At 42.6% G+C, this 19058-nt stretch overlaps 1 pseudogene; it reads right to left on the bottom strand.

Annotated features, from left to right (window-relative positions):
* Nucleotides 1-376: 376 nt before the first annotated feature.
* LOC118643767 lies at nt 377-17649 on the bottom strand (annotated as a pseudogene).
* Nucleotides 17650-19058: the final 1409 nt, after the last annotated feature.

The raw sequence follows: 19058 nt of genomic DNA, 5'->3' as shown, positions 1-19058 counted from the left end.
CCTTGGCAAGCTGATGTGCCAAGGACTTGCATGACTCAAGAAGAGTCAGCATGACCCCTGAAATTCAGATGCAATTGGTTCCCAGCCTGCTCCAGCTTTTTCCTGCCTTGGGTTGAATGGGAAATGATCTGCAACCAACTACAAAAGAGAAGGGCAAGGAGTAGTGAAGAGAGGATCCCAAGCAGAGATGACTGACTGCTCCCAGGCAGGACGCTGAGGATCAACCAGAGGCCAAGCCCATTGCTGTCGGGGGAGGGCATAGAGGGACTCTGCTGCCACCTGAAGGGGTATGGGTTCACTGCAGTGAACCAGGACAGGTCCTGGGGAACCTTAACATTGCCTTCTTTCCTCCTGAGTCCTCTTCCCAGGAGGCTCACTACAGTAGCTCTTCCTAGGAAATGGTCTTGCACAAAACCTCCATTTCTAACTAGAGATTTTAGTTTATCTGGAAGTCCTCAGGGAGGTCCACCACTGGCCCAGGACACTCTGCAGGAAGTTGGAGTTGCTGTAAGCCCAGTCATAGTGCCAGGCATTGAAGCATTTGATATTGCCACTGAGAGCACACTCCTCTGCCTGGATGTCCCAAGGTTGGGCATACAGATCATTGCTGTAGGCCCAGTTGTTGTTCAGCCAGTGCTACACCTTCTGGTAGACAGAAGAAATCATCTTCATATTGCTCTTTTACCACTACTACCTCATGTACTTGCTCTGTACATAAAGCTGCATCATGGCCTGTTTCACCTTTAAGGCCTGCTTTAGGATGGGGGCGGACTTCAATAGCACCATAACAACAGCATCATCCTCCTTGAATGCTTTCATTTGGTCAACTTGTTCAAGATCTGAGGGAGATTGATACAAGAAAATAGGTTCCTCCAACAAAGCTGATTATTGTCACATACTTTCAGTTATCTCTGGCAGCTCATGCACCACACAGTGAGTGAGGGTAATCCAGTGAGTGACAGAAATGCTGTTCTTGGCAGTGATGTAGGTCATGATGTTTTGACTGAAGAACTTTAGAATCAAAAGAATACAGTTAGCAAATACCAGGTGCTGGGCCATGTATTCAAACTGGTAGATGAGATTCAACTGAAAGTGCTTGAACAGCAGCAGCAGCAGCAGCAGCAGCAGCAGCAGCAGGACAGTGAAAAATGTTCTTAACAATGACTTCTTTGTGGTGGTTCATAGCCACCCTTGGCTTCATGCTCCACAACACTGTGGTGGGCATCTCCTCAGGCAGGACATCTGTTAAGATGTTGATTGATTCTGTTTTGCCTTTTCAGGTGGGAGCTCCAGTCAGCAGGACATTCAGTAGTATAACCATGTACTGGTACAGGGTTTCTATGTGGACATGCTTGACTTCCTCTTCTCCCTCCAAAAGAGGAGAGTGATGGTGCTCTTCCTCCATATGTACTTGGATCTCTGCAATTGACTTAAATTTGAGTTGTTTCCAAGTCATGGTGTTCGTGTGACTGCCTAGAGTGTAACCTGTATATTTGCTGTAGCTGGACTTGAGGAATATTTGAATGTCTTTCTCTTTGAACTTGGGTGCCCATAGGAGCCCTTTGGGGCAGGTAAGCCTGTTAGTCTGAGGGTGCTATAGTAGGGGAGCATCATCTCTTCTAGCTCAAGAGGAAACATCTCCCCCTCTAGACCACTGTTGTCATCATTCTCCTCTTCCTCTTCTTGAGAGTTATTAGCCTTGTAGAGACCCTGCTTATTGAGGGCATCCAAGTTGTCCTGTTTTATCAGAGCCTTGTGCTCCTACTGGCCCCATTTCTGCTGTTGCTTGATCAGGTCAGAGGCAGACACTGGTGAAGAGGTGGCCCTCATGTTGTGGATCATTTTGATGTTGTCTTCAGGCAGTGAGGACAGGTAGGGGAGACCTAGGATGGTGTACTTCTTGGACTTCATGCTCTGCAGCTCCTCAGTGCTGTCCAGCCTGTGCAATACTGTCTTCCAAAGCAGAAAGAAATTTCTTCATGGGGAAGTGAGGAGCATGGCCACTGCAAAATTTGCTCACCATTCCAAACAGCATGGTGAAAAATAACTCATTGTTGTAAAATGGGGAACTCAACTCATCCCTGAAGGTCTGTTGCATCGTCCTCCATTTGGCCTTATCACTCCAGGTAAATGTTCTCCACATTCAGGTATATGATGTTGAGCAGGACTCTCAGGTCTGTGTTGTCAGCTAAGGAGATGGCCACCATCCTCACCTCACTGCTGCAGGAAGTACTGTTGTCTAATTCCATGTTCAGAAGCTCCACCAAAAAATGGAACATGCCCACCTCCAGGTACAGAAAAATATTGTAGCACATCCAGGACTGCACCTCCACACCTAAGCTGGACTCACCAAAGGTACCTTGGGCAATGTAGAGAATTGCTTGAGCCACCTTGAGTCTTTCTCCCTGGCAGTGACTTCCAGGCTGTCCAGGAGCCTCATGGCATGGGTACGGTGCTGGTTAGTTCAGCTTGGTCCACTTCTTGTCTGTCACATGGATCCAGAAGTCCTTCTCAAAGCATTTTTAATTAATCAGGAATTCTGGCCTTTCTGTATAGCTGTAAAACTCCAAGAGCTCTGCAGCCCACTTGTTTGTGTCAGCAGACTCAAACTCCAGATCTGGAGACAGAATAGCCCTCTGAGTCTTTGAGCTGGCTGTGTTGAATTCTCGAGCTTTGCCCCTGGGACAGAAGATCACTGCCAGACTGTAGTATCCTGGGTTGCAGCTGCAAGGTTGCCAGTGGTTGAGGTGGCTGCAGCTGAGGCTGTTTGATGTTCATGATCAGTGGGCCAGGATGGCTGCCAACTATATCTTGGTTATTCCCTTAATGTTGCTTTTAATTAAATTTCCCCAATACAAACAGGCACTACAACAGAGGTAAATGGCAATGTCTAATGCATCACGAAAACTTTAGAACTTTAGAAATGCCTCTCTGGACATATCCCAACCACCCACCCCATATTCCTATGTGGACTATGGTGGTAAGAGGACAGATGCTGGAACATGCCTGTCTCCCAGGTGTACTTCTGTCACCTCGCATAGTCCCTCGCCTGGGTGGGTACTAAACTGTAGAACCAGTGAATGTTCCAAAACACATTTACTGACTTTACAAAGCAGGTCAGTATTCACTTCACAAATGGTGGGCTTCTGTGTGTGTTGGGAGGGTTGCTTTGGGAATATGTGGCTTCTGTCTTGTGTGGTATCAAAGTTAAAATTCAATAATTTTAAAAATAAAAACTGGAAAGACTGTCAAACAGAGACAAAGGCTATTGGAATAATTTATGATAGAAGGATAATTATGGACAGAAAGAAAGAAGGAAGAGATAGGTGTTTTATGGTCAGGATGGAAGTTTTCAGTCATGTTTATGTCTCTGTAACATCTGAGAAAATGTGTGTGTGTGTGTGTGTGTGTGTGTGTGTGTGTGTGTGTGTGTATGTGTGTTTTAATGGAGATGAACCCTGACTGGTGTGGCTCAGTTGGTTGGAGTGTTGTCCCATGTACTGAAGGGTCACGGGTTCAGTTCCTGGTCAGGGCACATACTCAGGTTGTGGGGTTGTTCCCTAGTCAGGACACATATGGGAGGAAACCAATCGATGTTTCTCTCTCACATCAATCTTTCTCTCTCTCATTCTCTCCTTTTCCCTTCTTCTCTCTCTATAATCAATTTTTTAAAATCCTTGGATAAGAATTGAAAATAAAAAAGGGATGCTTTTGTCCCAGGTCTGAGTTATTAGGTCTAGAAGGGCCCTTGTCATATAGGGATTTTTAAAACCTTCCTCATGCCCTCATTGGTGTGATCAGTTGGTTGGAGCATCGTCCTGTATACCAAAAAGGTGGTGGGTTTGATTCCCAGTCAGGGCACATACCTGGGATACGGGTTCCATCCCTGGTCAGGATGCATAAAGGAAGCAACCAATTGATGTGGGTTTTTTTTTCTCTCTCTCTCTCTGTCCCTTCCTCTCTCTAAAATCAATACAAAATAAATAAATAAAATTTTCCAGGAATAAAGAATAAGAGGCAAGGTAATCCAAGATGGCTGCAGGGTGAATGAAATTTACACTTACCTCCTTCCAGAACAAAACTGGAATTACAACTATAATATAGAGTAATCAACTGAATAACCAACTGAAAACTAGCTGAACAGAAGTCTTATAACCAAGGACTTAGAGAAAAAGCCACATTGAAACTGGTAGGAAGGACAGAGCTGTAAAAAGGGAGAAATATCTCAGCTGCAAAGGGTTCTCCCTGAGGAGTGTGGGGTCCCAACATCATTCTGGGACCCCATCCCAGAGCATAAGAGCCTGGAAAAGGTTCCCACATAAAATGTAGTTGTAAAAATCAGTAGGGATTCTGTCTGTCAGGGAGAGATGGGAATCTGCTAGACATAGAGGCATCCTGTTAAAGGATGAATACACAAAATCCCCTTCACAGCTATTCACCCTGTGCTCTGGCGGAGGGAAAGTGGAATGGTAGAGTCATGTGAAGAGATACTGGGGTTTGTGCCTCTGGGGAGAGAGCTAAAGGGACAGCTGCCAGGATCCCTGTGCTGAGTCTCTCTCCTACACCACAAATGTCATCTTTCATGGGTGGAGCACTCCCCTCCTTATGGCATGAGCCTAGGGGAATGCAATAGCCCCACCCTCTGGACTTCCTGTTGCCATACCCTGCAAAGTTTGTGCCCTGCAGAAGAGTCAGCTGGCTGGGAGGGGTTGTAATGGTCTGGGAAGACTTAGGGGTGTCAGTGACTGATTTAGGTTACTTTGGGGTGAGGGCCACTCCCCAACACTTTCCCATGAATCTGACCAACGCCTTTCCTTCACAGAAGATCTGCTAACTCCACTCTCCAGGCTCCTGGCAGCCCTGCCTCCCAACTCCTGGTAGCCCTACTCTGCTGAGGAGGTCTGGGCAGAATCCTAGACAGAGTTGTGTGCCTCTGGGTCAGGGGCCACTCCCTCAACCTTACCCCAGTCCTAACCAGTGCTTCTCTTTCATAAGAGATCCAATAGCCCCACCATCCTGACTCCCTACTCCCAGCAGCCTCACCCTACTGAGTTTTGGGCTCCTGGCAGAATCTAGGACAGACTGAGTTGTTTGACTCCAGAATGGGGACCATTTTTCCCTTTCATGCCTGGCTGACACAGAGCCTTCCCTTCACATGGCCAAATCTTGGTTTGTTTGGAACTGCTAAATTCTGCTAGCCTCATTCCGATGACTCCCTGATACCCAGTCCCACCACAAAGGTTTTCGGGCACCCAGCATGGGACAGCTAGACTTCGTATACTATGGAATTTTGCTGAGTGGCCTCAGACTCAAAACTGTCACTGAGTTTGAACCTGTATTAATCTGGTGAACACCACTTGCCTCTACCTGGTGACTCATTGAGAACCTACCTTATGCAACTCAAGACCACCAGAGGCTCTTTCACTGATTAAGACTATCAGGCAGCCAGCAGGCACAGGCAGGAAGAGGAAAATCTTGGAGTACCTTGGGCTTTTTGCTGACCTGTCCTCAGGCTTGGTGCTGGTAAAAGCCAGCTTTGGTGCACATGTTGGTCATTCTCCTGCACAACAAGGCACAGAAGAGGCAGCCATAAACTGTGGATTGATTTGTAGCTATAAACATGTTGCTGAGGGCCAGTTACAAGCAGCATCTGACATTTACCTGCATCAGAGTCCCTCCCAAAAGGCCTCAGAACAGACACACCCAGAAGCCAGCTTTAGACAACATCAGAGCAGGATTTAATTAGCTTCATAAGAGACAAATCCAAAGGGAGACACTGCTGATTTTGCTTCATGTGGACAGCACCTGTATTGCAGCTCAAACACTGTGGTCTGGGTTGTTTCTCACAGTCAACCAGCCTGAAGGTTGACCCAATGCAAGAATGCATTAATAGCAATCAAAATTCAATTACAACCAGATAGCTCACATAACCTACATAAGGGACATTCCTGGAGCACCCATATCAGGATATCAAGGAAACTGTGCCACTGGGCCCCAGAGGACTCCTACTACATAAGGCCACCTTACCAAGACTGAGAGACATAGCAAAACTACCTAATACATTCAAACAACAACAAAGACTAAATGCAAAGACTAAAAAACATGTCCTCAATTAAAGAACAAGAGAAATCTCCCAAAACACAGCTAAATAAAATGGAGGAAAACATTTAACCAAATACAGACTTCAAAAAAACACAAAAATAGTAATGAGAATACTCAAGAAACTTAGTGAGAAATTTATTTATTTATTTATTTATTATTTTTAAATTTGTTGGGGTGATATTGGTTAATAGCATCATATAAGTTTCAGGTGTAGATTTCTGTATATTGTGTGCCCACCACCCAATGGAGAACTTTAAAAGCATGAAAAGGGACATAGAAACCATGAAAAAGAACCAATCAGAAATAAAAAATACAATACCTGAAATAAAGAATACTCCAAGAGGAATAAACAGTAGGTTGGATAAAGTAGAGAATTGAATATGTGACTTGGAAGACAAGGTAGTAGGAAACACCCAATAAGAGCAGTAAAAAAGAGAGAAAAAACATTTTAAATGAGATTAACTTAATATACCTTTGGGACAACATGAAGTATAAGAACATTTGAAGAAACAATGACTGAAAACTTCCCTAGCCTGATAAAAGAAAAAGACACATAAGTCCAGGAAGCAAAGAGAGTCCCCAATAAGATGAAGTCAAAGAGGCCCTCACCAAGACACATCATATTTTAAATGTCAAAGGTTAAAGACGAGAGACTCTTAAAAGCCCCAAGAGAAAGACAGTTATCTACAAGGGAGCTCCCATAAGACTGTCAGCTGATTTCTCAACAGAAACATTTCAGGCCAGAAGGGATTGGCATAAAATATTTAAAGTGATGAAACGCAAGGACCTACAAAATTTAAGAAAAAATAAAGAGTTTCTAAGACAAAAAACAACAACTAAAGAAGTTAATTACCACCAAAACAGTATTATGGGAAATGCTTAGGTGTCTTTTCTTTCTTGCTTGCTTGCTTTCTTGCTTTCTTTCTTTCTTGTTTTAGAAAGAGGAAGGGAGAGGGAGAGAGAGTCAAAAACATTGATGAGAGAGAACATCGATTAGTCACCTCCTGCATGCCTCCTACTAGGGATTTGATCCATAACCCAGGCATGTGCACTGACCGGGAATCAGTCCAGCAACCTCTTGGTGCATGGGTCAATGTTCAACCACTGAGCCACACCAGGCAGACAAGGGGTCTTCTTGAAAAAGAGGAAGAAAAAGAAGGATGATGAGAAGAAGATGGAGGGAAAGAGGGAGGAGAGAAAGAGGAAAAGAAGAAGAGAAAAAGAAACAGGAACACAGTTATGCAGAATAAAATAGCAATAAATACATACCTATCAATAATCACTTTAAATGTAAATGGCTTGAATCCTTCAATCAAAAGACATAGAATGGCTAAATAGATTTAAAAAACAATACCCATATATATGCTGCCTAAAAAGACCCATCTCAGAACAAAAGAGACACACAGACCAAAAGTGTAGGGATGAAAAAACATATTACATACAAAAGGAAGTTTTTTAACAGCTTATATCTGATAAAATAGACTTTAAAATAAAGGCTACAAGACAAAGAAGGATACTATATAATGATAAAGGAAGCATTTGAAAAAGAGGATATAACTCTTGTAAAAATTTATGTACCCAACATAGGAGCCCCAAATATACAAAAGAAATCTAGGACATAGAGGAAACAATCAAAAGAAATACAGTCATAGTAGAAAATTTTAACACCACATTGACAACAATAGATAGATTTTCCAGAAAGAAAATAAACAAGAAAACAGCAGCCTTAAATGACACACTAGATAAGATGGATACAATTTATATCTTTAGAGCATTTTACCCCAAAGCAGCAGAATATACATACTTTTCAAATGCACATATAACATTTTATAAGATAACCCCATGTTAGGGCACAAATTAAGTGTCATTAAATTTAAGAAGAGATTAAAATTTTTTCTGTAGGAGGAAATGGCAGTGAAGTGAATGCAGCGACACAGACCATCTCCCAGGACCAAACTGGATTTACAACGAAAATAAAGGCAAATCGTCAGGAAGGGGCAACAGAATGACACCTTGGAGGAACACATAAGCAGAAATACCAATCAATCCTGGTAGGCTTGCAAGTACGCAAGAGGGGCCGGGAGCCCACGGTCCGCAGTGGCCTGGGCGGGGACCATGGAACTCAGCAGGAAGTTACTGCTATCACCTCCCTTACGACTCTGCATGGGAAATCTGTTGCCTGCTAAGTCCTCGGCTGGTGCCGCACAGACTCGCGGGGACCAGGGGACTCAGTGGGACAATGCTACCAAGGCTGAGTCCCGTGAACTCTGCGTGCTAAGCCCTCGGCTGGTGCCGCACAGACTCGCAGGGACCAGGGGACTGTGCTGGACGCTACTGCCACCTCTGCAGTGTCCCGCTACCACGGCTCAGTCCTGGGGTTTCTTCTGAGTGCAACGCCCTTGGCTGGAGCCCCAGCTGTGCCTCACTTGGCTGGAAGCAGCGCCCTCGGGTTAAAAGTCACAGGTGGCTCCACGACACAGAGTCCGGACAGAGGCTATATTGGCAGCAGCCACTCATCTTGGGCTCCGGCAGAGGGAAGGCAGACTGGCCTGGAACTGTGTGGGGACACTCGGGTTTTGGAGGGTGCTAAGAGGTTTCCCTAGGTGCAGCCACGCAGAACTCTGGTCATTTTACTCCTTCCCAGGGCCCTGGGGAGAGGCAGAGTCCCCTCCCTCACAGATTCAACCCCACCTGGTGGCCATTGAAATGCTAATTGAGACCCATTAACAACCAGCAGCTGCCTCACTCTCAGGAAATCCTCTTACACTGAGCACCTGAGGGAGTTTTTCAGGCAACTCAGAAACCAAGGGTCTGCAGGGGACCTCTACTAATAGCCTCCAGGCAAAAAAGCTAGAGGATAACTACCATTCCCTGGGCTAGCAACACTAACCAGAAAAGCTAAGACTTGACGGTGGTGTTTAAAGTGGGTCCTCCCTGGCGCATCCAAACCCAAGAGAGGGAGCCACAAACAGCAGAACACCAACACCCACTGGGAAAATGTGGCAGACTCCAAAGCCCTCTGTGATAGCCAAAATGGTGAAAAACAGAAACAAAAGCCAAATGAAAGAACAAGAGACCTCTATGGAAGATGAGATAAATGAGGTGCAGTTAAGCAAGTTAACAGAACTAGAATTTAGAGCCATGATGTTGCGGAAGCTCAACAGCATGTGTAAGGACATGAGCACCATGAGTAAAGACATAGAAATGTTAAAAATCAACCAGTTGGAAATTAAAAACCAACAGGAAGAAATGAAGAATGACATATCAGAAATGAAAAACACATTGGAAGGTCTAAACAGCAGAGTAGAGGAAGCTGAGGACTGGATTAGTGAATTAGAAGACAGGCTAGAAGAAATCAACCAATCAGAAAACCAAAAGGAAAAAAAACGATTAAAAAACATGAAGACAGCTTAAGAGAACTGTGGGACAACTGGAAACGTAATAATATTCGCATCATAGGAGTCCCTGAAGAAGAAGAAAATAAGCAAGGGTTAGAGAATATATTCAAAGAAATAGTGACAGAAAACTTCCCTAATTTGGTGAAGGAAGAAGGCATTCAAGTTCAAGAAGCACAGAGAGCCCCAAGTAAAAAGAACCCAAACAGGCCCACACCAAGACACATAGTAATCAAACTGCCAAAAATTAAAGACAAAGAGAGAATCCTAAAAGTAGCAAGAGATAAGCAACAGGTTACCTGCAAAGGAAACCCCATAAGGCTCTCAGCTGACTTATCACAAGTAAAACTACAGGCCAGTAGGGAATAGCATGAAGTAATCAAGGTCAAGAAAAACAAGGATCTGAATTCAAGATTACTCTACCCAGCAAGGCTATCATTCAAAAAAGAAGAAAGAAAACTACAGGCCAATATCCCTGATGAACATAGATGCCAAAATCCTGAACAAAATACTAGCAAATCGGATCCAGCAATACTCCAAAAAAATTATCCACCATGACCAAGTGGGATTCATCCCGGTGATGCAAGGCTGGTACAATATTCGCAAATCAATAAATGTGATACACCACATAAATAAAATGAAGAAGAAGAACCACATGATAATATCAATAGATGCTGAAAAATCCTTCGACAAAATCCAGCATCCATTTCTGATAAAAACGGTCAGCAGTGTGGGAATAGAGGGATCATATCTCGACATAATAAAGGCCATATATGAAAGACCTACAGCCAACATCATACTCAATGGGCAAAAACTAAAAGCATTTCCCTTAAGAACAGGAACAAGGCAAGGATGCTCACTTTCGCCACTTCTATTTAACAGAGTACTGGATGTCTTAGCCACAGCAAACAGAAAGGAAGAAAAAATAAAATGGATCCAAATTGGAAAGGAGGAAGTGAAATTGTCATTATTTCCAGATGACATGATACTATACATAGAAAACCCCAAAGACTCCATCAAAAGTTTACTAGACTTAATAGAGGAATTTGGCAAAGTAGCAGGATACAAAATTAACGTCAAGAAATTGATGGAATTCTTATACACCAATGATGAACTCACAGAAAAAGAAACTAGGAAAACAATCCCATTTACCATTGCGGCAAAAAAATTAAGATACCTAGGAATAAACTTAACCAGAGAAATAAAGGACCTATTCACAGAAAACTACATGTCATTGAAAAAAGAAATAGAGGAAGAAATAAAAAAGTGGAAGCACATACCCTGTTCATGGATTGGGAGAATTAACATCATTAAAATGTCCATATTACCCAAAGCAATATATAGATTCAACGCAATCCCCATCAAAATACCAACGGCATACTTCACAGAATTAGAACAATTATTTCAAAAGTTCTAATGGAACCAAAAAAGGCCTCGAATAGCCACAGCAATCTTGAAAAGGAAGAACAAAGTTGGAGGGATCACAATACCAGATATCAGGTTATACTACAAAGCCACTGTAATCAAAACAGCCTGGTACTAGCACAAGAACAGGCATATAGACCAGGGGAACAGAACAGAGAACCCAGAAATGGACCCAAGGCAATATGCTCAATTAATATTTGACAAAGGTGACAAGAGCATACAGTGGAGTAAGGACAGCCTCTTTGATAAATGGTGTTGAGAAAATTGGACAGCTACTTGCAGAAAAATAAAACTAGACCATCAACTTACACCCTACAGGAGAATAAACTCAAAATGGATAAAAGACTTAAATGTAACTCATGAATCCATAAAAATCCTAGAAGAGACTGTAGGCAAAAAAATTTCAGACATCATACGCAGCAGAATTTTTACTGACACATCACCTAAGGCAATAGAAATAAAGGAGAAAATGAACACATGGGACTACATCAAACTCAAAATCTTATGCACAGCAAAAGATACAGTCATCAAAATAGAAAGGCTACCCACAGTATTGGAGAGCATAATTGCCAATGATATATCAGATAAGGGGTTAATTTCCAATACATATAGAGTGCTCATACAACTCCACAAAAGGAAGACAAAGAACCCAATTAAAGAATGGGCAGAGGAACTAAATAGACACCTCTCCAAACAGGACATACAAATGGCTAAGAAACATATGAAGAAATGTTCATCATCGCTTATCATCAGAGAGATGCAAATTAAAACAACAATGAGGTATCACCTCACACCTGTCAGAATGGCTGCCATCAACAAATCATCAAACAACAAGTGTTGGCGAGGGTGTGGAGAAAAGGGGACTCTAGTACACTGCTGGTGGGAATGCAGACTGGTGCAACCACTATGGAAAACAATATGGTGTTACCTCAAAAAATTATAAATTGAACTTCCGTTTGACCCAGTGATCCCACTTCTAGGAATATACCCTAAGAAGTCTGAAACACCAATCAGAAAGAATATATGTACCCCCGTGTTTGTAGCAGCACTATTTACCATAGCTAAGATCTGGAAACAGCCCAAGTGTCCATCAGTAGATGAATGGATGAAAAAGCTGTGGTACACATACACAATGGAGTACTATGCAGCTGTAACAAAGAAAGATCTCTTATCCTTTGAGATGACATAGAGGAACCTTGAAAGTGTCATCCTAAGTGAAACAGGCCAAACAGAGAAAGACAAGTATCATATGATCTCACTTATTTGTGGAATATAATGAACATAACAGTCTGAGGTATATGGTAGTCCCAGAGACATGGAAGTGTGGTACAGACTGACAATCCCCAGCAGAGGGTGTGGTGGGGGAGAGATAAACCACAGAACTTATATGCATGTATGCATGAACAATGGACATGAACAACAAAGCTGGGCAGAGGGTGGGGAGGGAGAGGGAGGGGGGAATCAGTGGGGGGGGGGGGAGGAGAAACATCTGTACCAATAATAAATTCCTTAATTAAATAAAAATAAATAAATAAATAAATAAGCAGCCACACTGAGTCTGGTAGGAGGGGTGGAGGCAGATAGGCTGGGCCCACACCCACGTGTGCCAGATAAAAGTCAAGAGGATACCTAGACTGGGAAGGTCCTCCCTGAGGACTGAGGGGTGCCCATCCCACATCGGGTGCCCCACTCAGGGTTGCAGTGCCAGGAAGAAAATTCCCCATAACTTCTAGCTGGAAAAACAAGCAGGAACTGAGGCTCAGGGTGGAAGCGAAGTCCCCATAACTTCTTGCTGGAAAAACAAGCAGGAACTGAGGCTCAGGGTGGCTGAGGCTGCTAGGGCCCCAGGCAGCACCTCTTAAAGGCCCTGTGCACAAACTTACTGGACTCACTTCCTCTAAGCTTGGAGAAGAGGCAGCTCGAGGGGCGCCAGAGACATACAGGGGAGAACTGAGCTGTTTGGCACTGGAGCGAGGGCTGGACAGGGGGCTTTCTGCAGGACAAACATGTTTCAGAGGCCTTTGTTCCTTTGGTGAGCCCTTCCCTGGGGCAGCAGACAGCCGCCATATCTGGGACTCCAGCAACCTGGCTCACACTGGTTGCCCCGCCCTGGTGATTCCCTGAGGTCCCACCCCACCCAACTTTCAGGCCCACCCAGGTTGTTGCCACTTGCTTAACCATAGGATTGGTCTGTCTTGAATCCTGCTTCAGATTTTCCTAAATTTTTTCAAGCAAGCAGCATCTGGTCTCAGCTATACTTCTAGAAGTATACTTTTAGAAGTAGAAATATTTCTAAAATCTAAATAGAACCACAAAATACCCTGAATAGCAAACCAATCATGAGAAAAAAAGACAAAGCCAGCAGTATTACACTCCCTGACTTTAAACTGTACTACAAAGCCACCATAATCAAACAGGGTGGTATTGGCAGAAAAACAGACATACAGACCAATGAAACAAAATGAAAACATACCTTTCATTAAGTAATACATAGAAACAAACACAGGGAGGCAGCCAAAATGAGCAGACAAAGAAACAGGTCCCAAATGAAAGAACAGAACAAAACTCCAGGAAAAGAACTAAGCGAAATGGAGATAAGCAACCTAACAGAGCTGAGTTCAAAATACTGCTTATAAGGATGCTCAATAAACTTAGTGAGAACCTCAGTGAACTTAGTGAGGGCCTCAAGAGCATAAAAAAGGACCCGTCAGAAATGAAGGATGCACAGTCAGAAATAAAGGAAGCACTAAATTAAATAAAGGATAATTTACACAGATTCAATAGTAGAGTAGGTAAAGCCAAGAAGCAAACCATTGATTTGGAATATAAGGAAGCAAAAAACACCCAATCAGAACAGCAAGAAGAAAAAAGAATACAAAAAAATGAGGATAGTGTAAGGAGCTTCTGGAACAACTTCAAGCGTGCCAACATTTGCATCTTGGGAGTGTCAGAAGGAGAAGAGAGAGAACAAGAAATCAAAAACCTATTTGAAACAATAATGGCAGAAAACTTCCCTAACTTGAAGGAAACAGACCAGTCCAGGAAGCACAGAGAGTTCCAAACAAGATGAACCCCAAGAGGCCCACACCAAGACACATCATCTTCAAAATGCAAAAGGTTCAAGACAAAGACAGAATCTTAAAAGCAGCAAGAGAAGAGCAGTTAGTTACCTACAAGGGAATTCCCATAAGACTGTCAGCTTATTTCTCAAAAGAAACTTTGCAGGCCAGAAGGGAGTGGCAAGCAATATTCAGAGTGATGAAAAGCAAGAACCACACCAAGATTACTTTATCCTGCAAAGCTGTCATTTATAATCGATGGCCATATAAAGAGTTTCCCAGACAAGAAAAAGTTAAAGGAGTTCATCACCACCAAACCATTATTACATAAAATGTTGAAGGGTCTTTTTGAAGAAAAAGATAAAATATATGAACAAGCAAAATGGCAGTGAATACATATCTATCGACAGTTGAATATACAAACAAAATGAACAGGCAGAACAGAAACAATTTCATAGATACAGAGAACATTTCATTGGTTGCCAGATGGGAGGGAGGATTGGTGAATGGGTGAAAAAGGTGAAGGGATTAAGAAGTACAAATTGGTTGCTAGACTGACAAACCTCAAAGAGAAGGGGGTTGGGGAGTAGGAAGAAATAAACCAAAGAACTTACATGCATAACGAATGGACACAGACACAGTGTGGGAAAAGACAGGAGGGCGGTGGAAGTGGGGAGGACAGGGTCAATGGGGGAAAAATGAGCAACATCTGTAATACATTCAACAATAACGATAAAGAAAAAAGAAAGAACGAAATTGAAGAAGACACCAATAAATGGTAGCCTATACTGTGCTCATGGATTGGAAGTACTGATGTCATTAAAATGTTCATACTACCAACAACAATCTACAGATTCATTGCAATCCCTATCAAAATACCAATGGCATTCTTTTTAGAACTAAAACAAATAACCCTAAAGTTTATATGAAACTGCTAAGGACAATGAATCTTTTTTACTTTTCAACCACATTTTAAATTCAGTACCATTCAAATGTACATGAAAATGTCCATAAAACCATGCACTTTAATTTCTCCACTGCCCCAAACACCCACACGGCCCCATGCTTTATTATCTCAACATTATTGACTATATTCTTCATTCTGAAATCCAGGTCTTTGCTGCTAGGAATAGCCAAAGCAATGTTGAGAAAGAATAACAAAGTTGGAGGTACATGCCCCCTGATTGCAAACTATACTAAAAACTTATAAGAAGAACAGTATGTTACTGACACAAAAACAGACACATAGATCACTGGGACAGAATAGAAAGCCCAGAAATGAACCTTCTTTATATGGTCAATTAATCAACATAGGAGACAAAAATATACAATGGAGAGATGACAGTCTGCTCAACAAGTGGTATTGAGAAAACTGGAAAGATTCATGAAAAAGAAAAAGAAAAGAAATGTAACTGGACCACTTTTTTATACCATGTACAAAAATAAACTCAAATGGTTTAAAAACTTAAATGTAAAACCTGAAACCATAGAACTCCTAGAAAAAAAACATAGGTAGTAAACTATTTGACATCCATCTTACTGATATCTCTATGGATATGTCTCATTGAGTAAGCAAAATAAAAGCAAAAATAAACAATGGGACTTCATCAAACTAAAAAGCTCTGTACAGTCCAGCTGGTGTGAGTCAGTGGTTGAGCATTGACCCACGCACCAAGAGGTCACTGGTTCAATTTCTGGTCAGGACACATGCCCAGGTTGTGGGCCCAATCTTTAGTGGGAAGCATGCAGGAGGCAACCAATCGATGTTCTCTCTCATCAATGTTTCTATCTCTCTCTCTCTCCCTCTCACTTCTTCTCTCTGTAAAATCAATAAAGAAAAAAAATAATAATAAAGTTTCTGTACAGCTCTGGCAGGATTGCTCAGTTGATTGAAGCATTGTCCTGTGCAACAAAAAGCTGTAGGTTTGATTCCCAGTGAGGGTGTGTATTAAAGGCAATCAATCAATGTTTCTCTCTCATATCTTTCCCTTTCTATCTCTAACTCTATCTTTCCCTTTCTAAAGCAATAAAAAATAGATATCCTTGGGTGAGGATTAAAAAAGAAAAAGATTCTGCACAGCTAAGGAAACCATCAATGAAACAAAAAGACAACCTACTGAATGGAAGAAGATACTCACAAATGATATATTCAATAAAAGGTCGATGTCCAAAATATTTAAGGAACTCATACACCTTAGTAACAAAAAGATAAACAATCTGCAATAAATAAGTACATATCAATAATAATCTTAAATGTAAATGGATTGAATTCTCCAATCAAAAGACACAGAGTGGCTGATTGGATAAGAAAGCATGACTCATATATATGTTGTTTATAAGAGACCCACCTCACAACAAAAGACTCACATAGGTTGAAAATGAAGGGATGGAAAAAAATCTTCCAAGCAAACAAAAAGAAAAAAAAGGCTGGGGTAACAATATTCATATCTGATAAAATAGATTTCAAAATGAAGACCATAACTGAAGACAAAGAAGACAACTACATAATATTTAAAAGATCTATACAACAGGAAGATATAACCTTGGTAAACATATATGCACCCAATATAGGAGCACCAAAATACATTAAAAATCTTCTGGAGGACTTCAAAGAAGAAATCGACAGCAATACAATCATAGCAGGGGACTTCAAAACCCTACTGACATCACTAGATGAATCCTCTAGACAAAAAATTAACAAGGAAACAGATTCTAAATGATGCACCAGATCAAATGGATTTAATAGATATCTATAGAGAATTACACCCAAAACTGCAGAATTCACATTCTTCTCAAGTGCACACAGGACATTCTCAAAGATAGACCACATGTTAGGGCACAAATTAAGTCTCTACAAGTTCAAGAATATTAAAATTATATCAAGCATCTTCTCAGATCACAATGGCATGAAACTAGAAATCAACTACAACGAAAACACGCAAAGACATTTGAACACATGGAGATTAAATAGCACGTTATTAAACAATAAATGGGTTATTGAGGAGATCAAAGCATAAATTAAAAACTTCCTGGAAACCAATGAAAATGAACACACAACAACACAAAATTTATGGGATGCAGTGAAAGCAATCCTGAGAGGGAAGTTCCTAGCACTACAGGCCTACCTTAAGAAACAAGAAATTTCTAATTGACTATATAACCTCACAACTTAAAAAACTAGAAAGCAAACAAAAAGAAAACCCCAGAGCAAGTAGAAGGAATGAAATAGTAAAGACCAGAGCAGAAATAAACCACATGGACACCAAAAAATAATTCAAAAAATAAATGAAAATGGCGGCGGGCAGGACCTGAGTGAGAGTGAGTATGTGAGAGAGTGAGAGAGTATGAGAGAGAGAGTGAGTGAATTCGAGTGTAGACAACCAAACTTGAGCAGTGCAGAGACGAGGGGCAGAAGGTCCCTGTGCTGTGGGTGGAAAGCACAGTAAGCAGAAAATCGGTGAGCTTTTTCCTGCACCAGCCGGGCAATCCCTGGTCTTCCCTGGGAGGAGAAAGGGGGGAGTGGTTAGATCCCAGCCACCTGAGTCCACCAGAGTGACTTGCACCATCCGTCCAGTGGACCCAGCTGCGTCAATGCAGATCAGTGCACAGTAGCGCACTATCAAGGTGGCTGCTGCAGTAGCCACACCAAGCAGGGAGCTGAGCACCATCCCCCACAGCAAAGCCTGATCAGAGCCCAGCACCTTCCCACACAGCAGCAGTGACTAGTAGAAGTGGAGCCGCACCCCCAACAGCCCCAGAGGCTCAGGGAGGCTCAAGAGCTGAGACACACCCCCAGCAGCACTAGGGCCAGCTTAGGAGCTCAGCACCTACCTCCACAGCAAGAGCAACTGGGCAATAGTGGAGCCCCAACCCCAACAGTCAGAAGCAGCTCAGATTGGCAGCTGAGACCCCAGTGGCATCAGCAGAGGCTGATCAGGAGCGGCGCCCCAGCCCAAGAACCAGGGCTTGGGTAGCCAAGACCTGCCCCTGACAACTGCAGCAGTGGATTTGGAGTGGAGCCCCTCCCCCCACAAGCAGCAAAGTTCCAGGAGCGAGCACCCTCAGCCCCCAAGAGCAGCAAAAGATTGGGACCTGAGAGCACCCACTGGCAACAGCAGCAGCAGTAGTAGTGTAAACAGGGAGCTGACATGTGCCCCCAGCAGTGACTGATCAGGAACTGAACCCCACCAGGCAGCAATGTACCCCAGAAGACCACCAGCAGGACCCACTCACTTCAGCAGCATACCCTCAGGACCCACCCACTCCAGAAGTGCACCAGCTGGACTCATGACCCCAGGCAGCAGCAGCACAGATTGGCAGGTGAAACCCATCCCCAGCAGTATCAGCAGAGGCTGATCAGGAGTGGTGCCCTTGCCCAAGCAGCAGCAAGACTCAGGGAGCCAAGACCTGCTAGACAAACCAATACAAGCTGCCAGTTGTGAATCCTCCAGGACCCACCTCAGGCAAGAGGCGCCATATACCAAAACAGTCTGGGAGGAACAACAGCCTTCTTTAATACACACCAACCTGCCTTCACTCTCCAATATCCCTCAATGGGCCTAGAACTACCAGTTGCTAAAGTGGTGAGAAAAACAAACAACACCCAAATAAAAGAAAAAGAGGAATCACCAGAAAAGGAACTATAGAAAATGGAAGAAAGCAACCTGTCAGACAAAGAATTCAAAGAAGTGATTTTAAGGGTGCTAAAACAATTTGGTGAGAACTACAAGCAACTTCATAAGTTATGAAGAGCTCAGTGGGAACTACTTCAGCTTAAAAAAGAGGTAGAAACTACGAATAAAACTCAAGAGGAAATTAAGAATGATATAGCTGTTATAAAAAATACTTTAGAAGGGTTCAATAGTAGAGTAGAAGAAGCTGAAGACCAAATCAGTGACTTTGAAGACAAGGTAGAATAAAACACCCAAATAGAGCAGCAAATGGGGAAAAAAATTAAAAAGCAGGAGGAGAGTTTAAGGAAGTTATGGTACAATACAAAATGTAACAATATTTGCATTATAGGAGTACTGGAAAAAGAAGAATCAGAGAAAGGAATAGAAAACCTTTTTGAAGAAAT

Source organism: Molossus molossus, unplaced genomic scaffold (assembly GCF_014108415.1).
Source record: "Molossus molossus isolate mMolMol1 unplaced genomic scaffold, mMolMol1.p scaffold_m16_p_4, whole genome shotgun sequence".
Lineage (NCBI taxonomy): Eukaryota > Metazoa > Chordata > Mammalia > Chiroptera > Molossidae > Molossus > Molossus molossus.
Note: the sequence above shows the minus strand (reverse complement) of the source record. Positions and strands in the feature narration are given on the sequence as shown.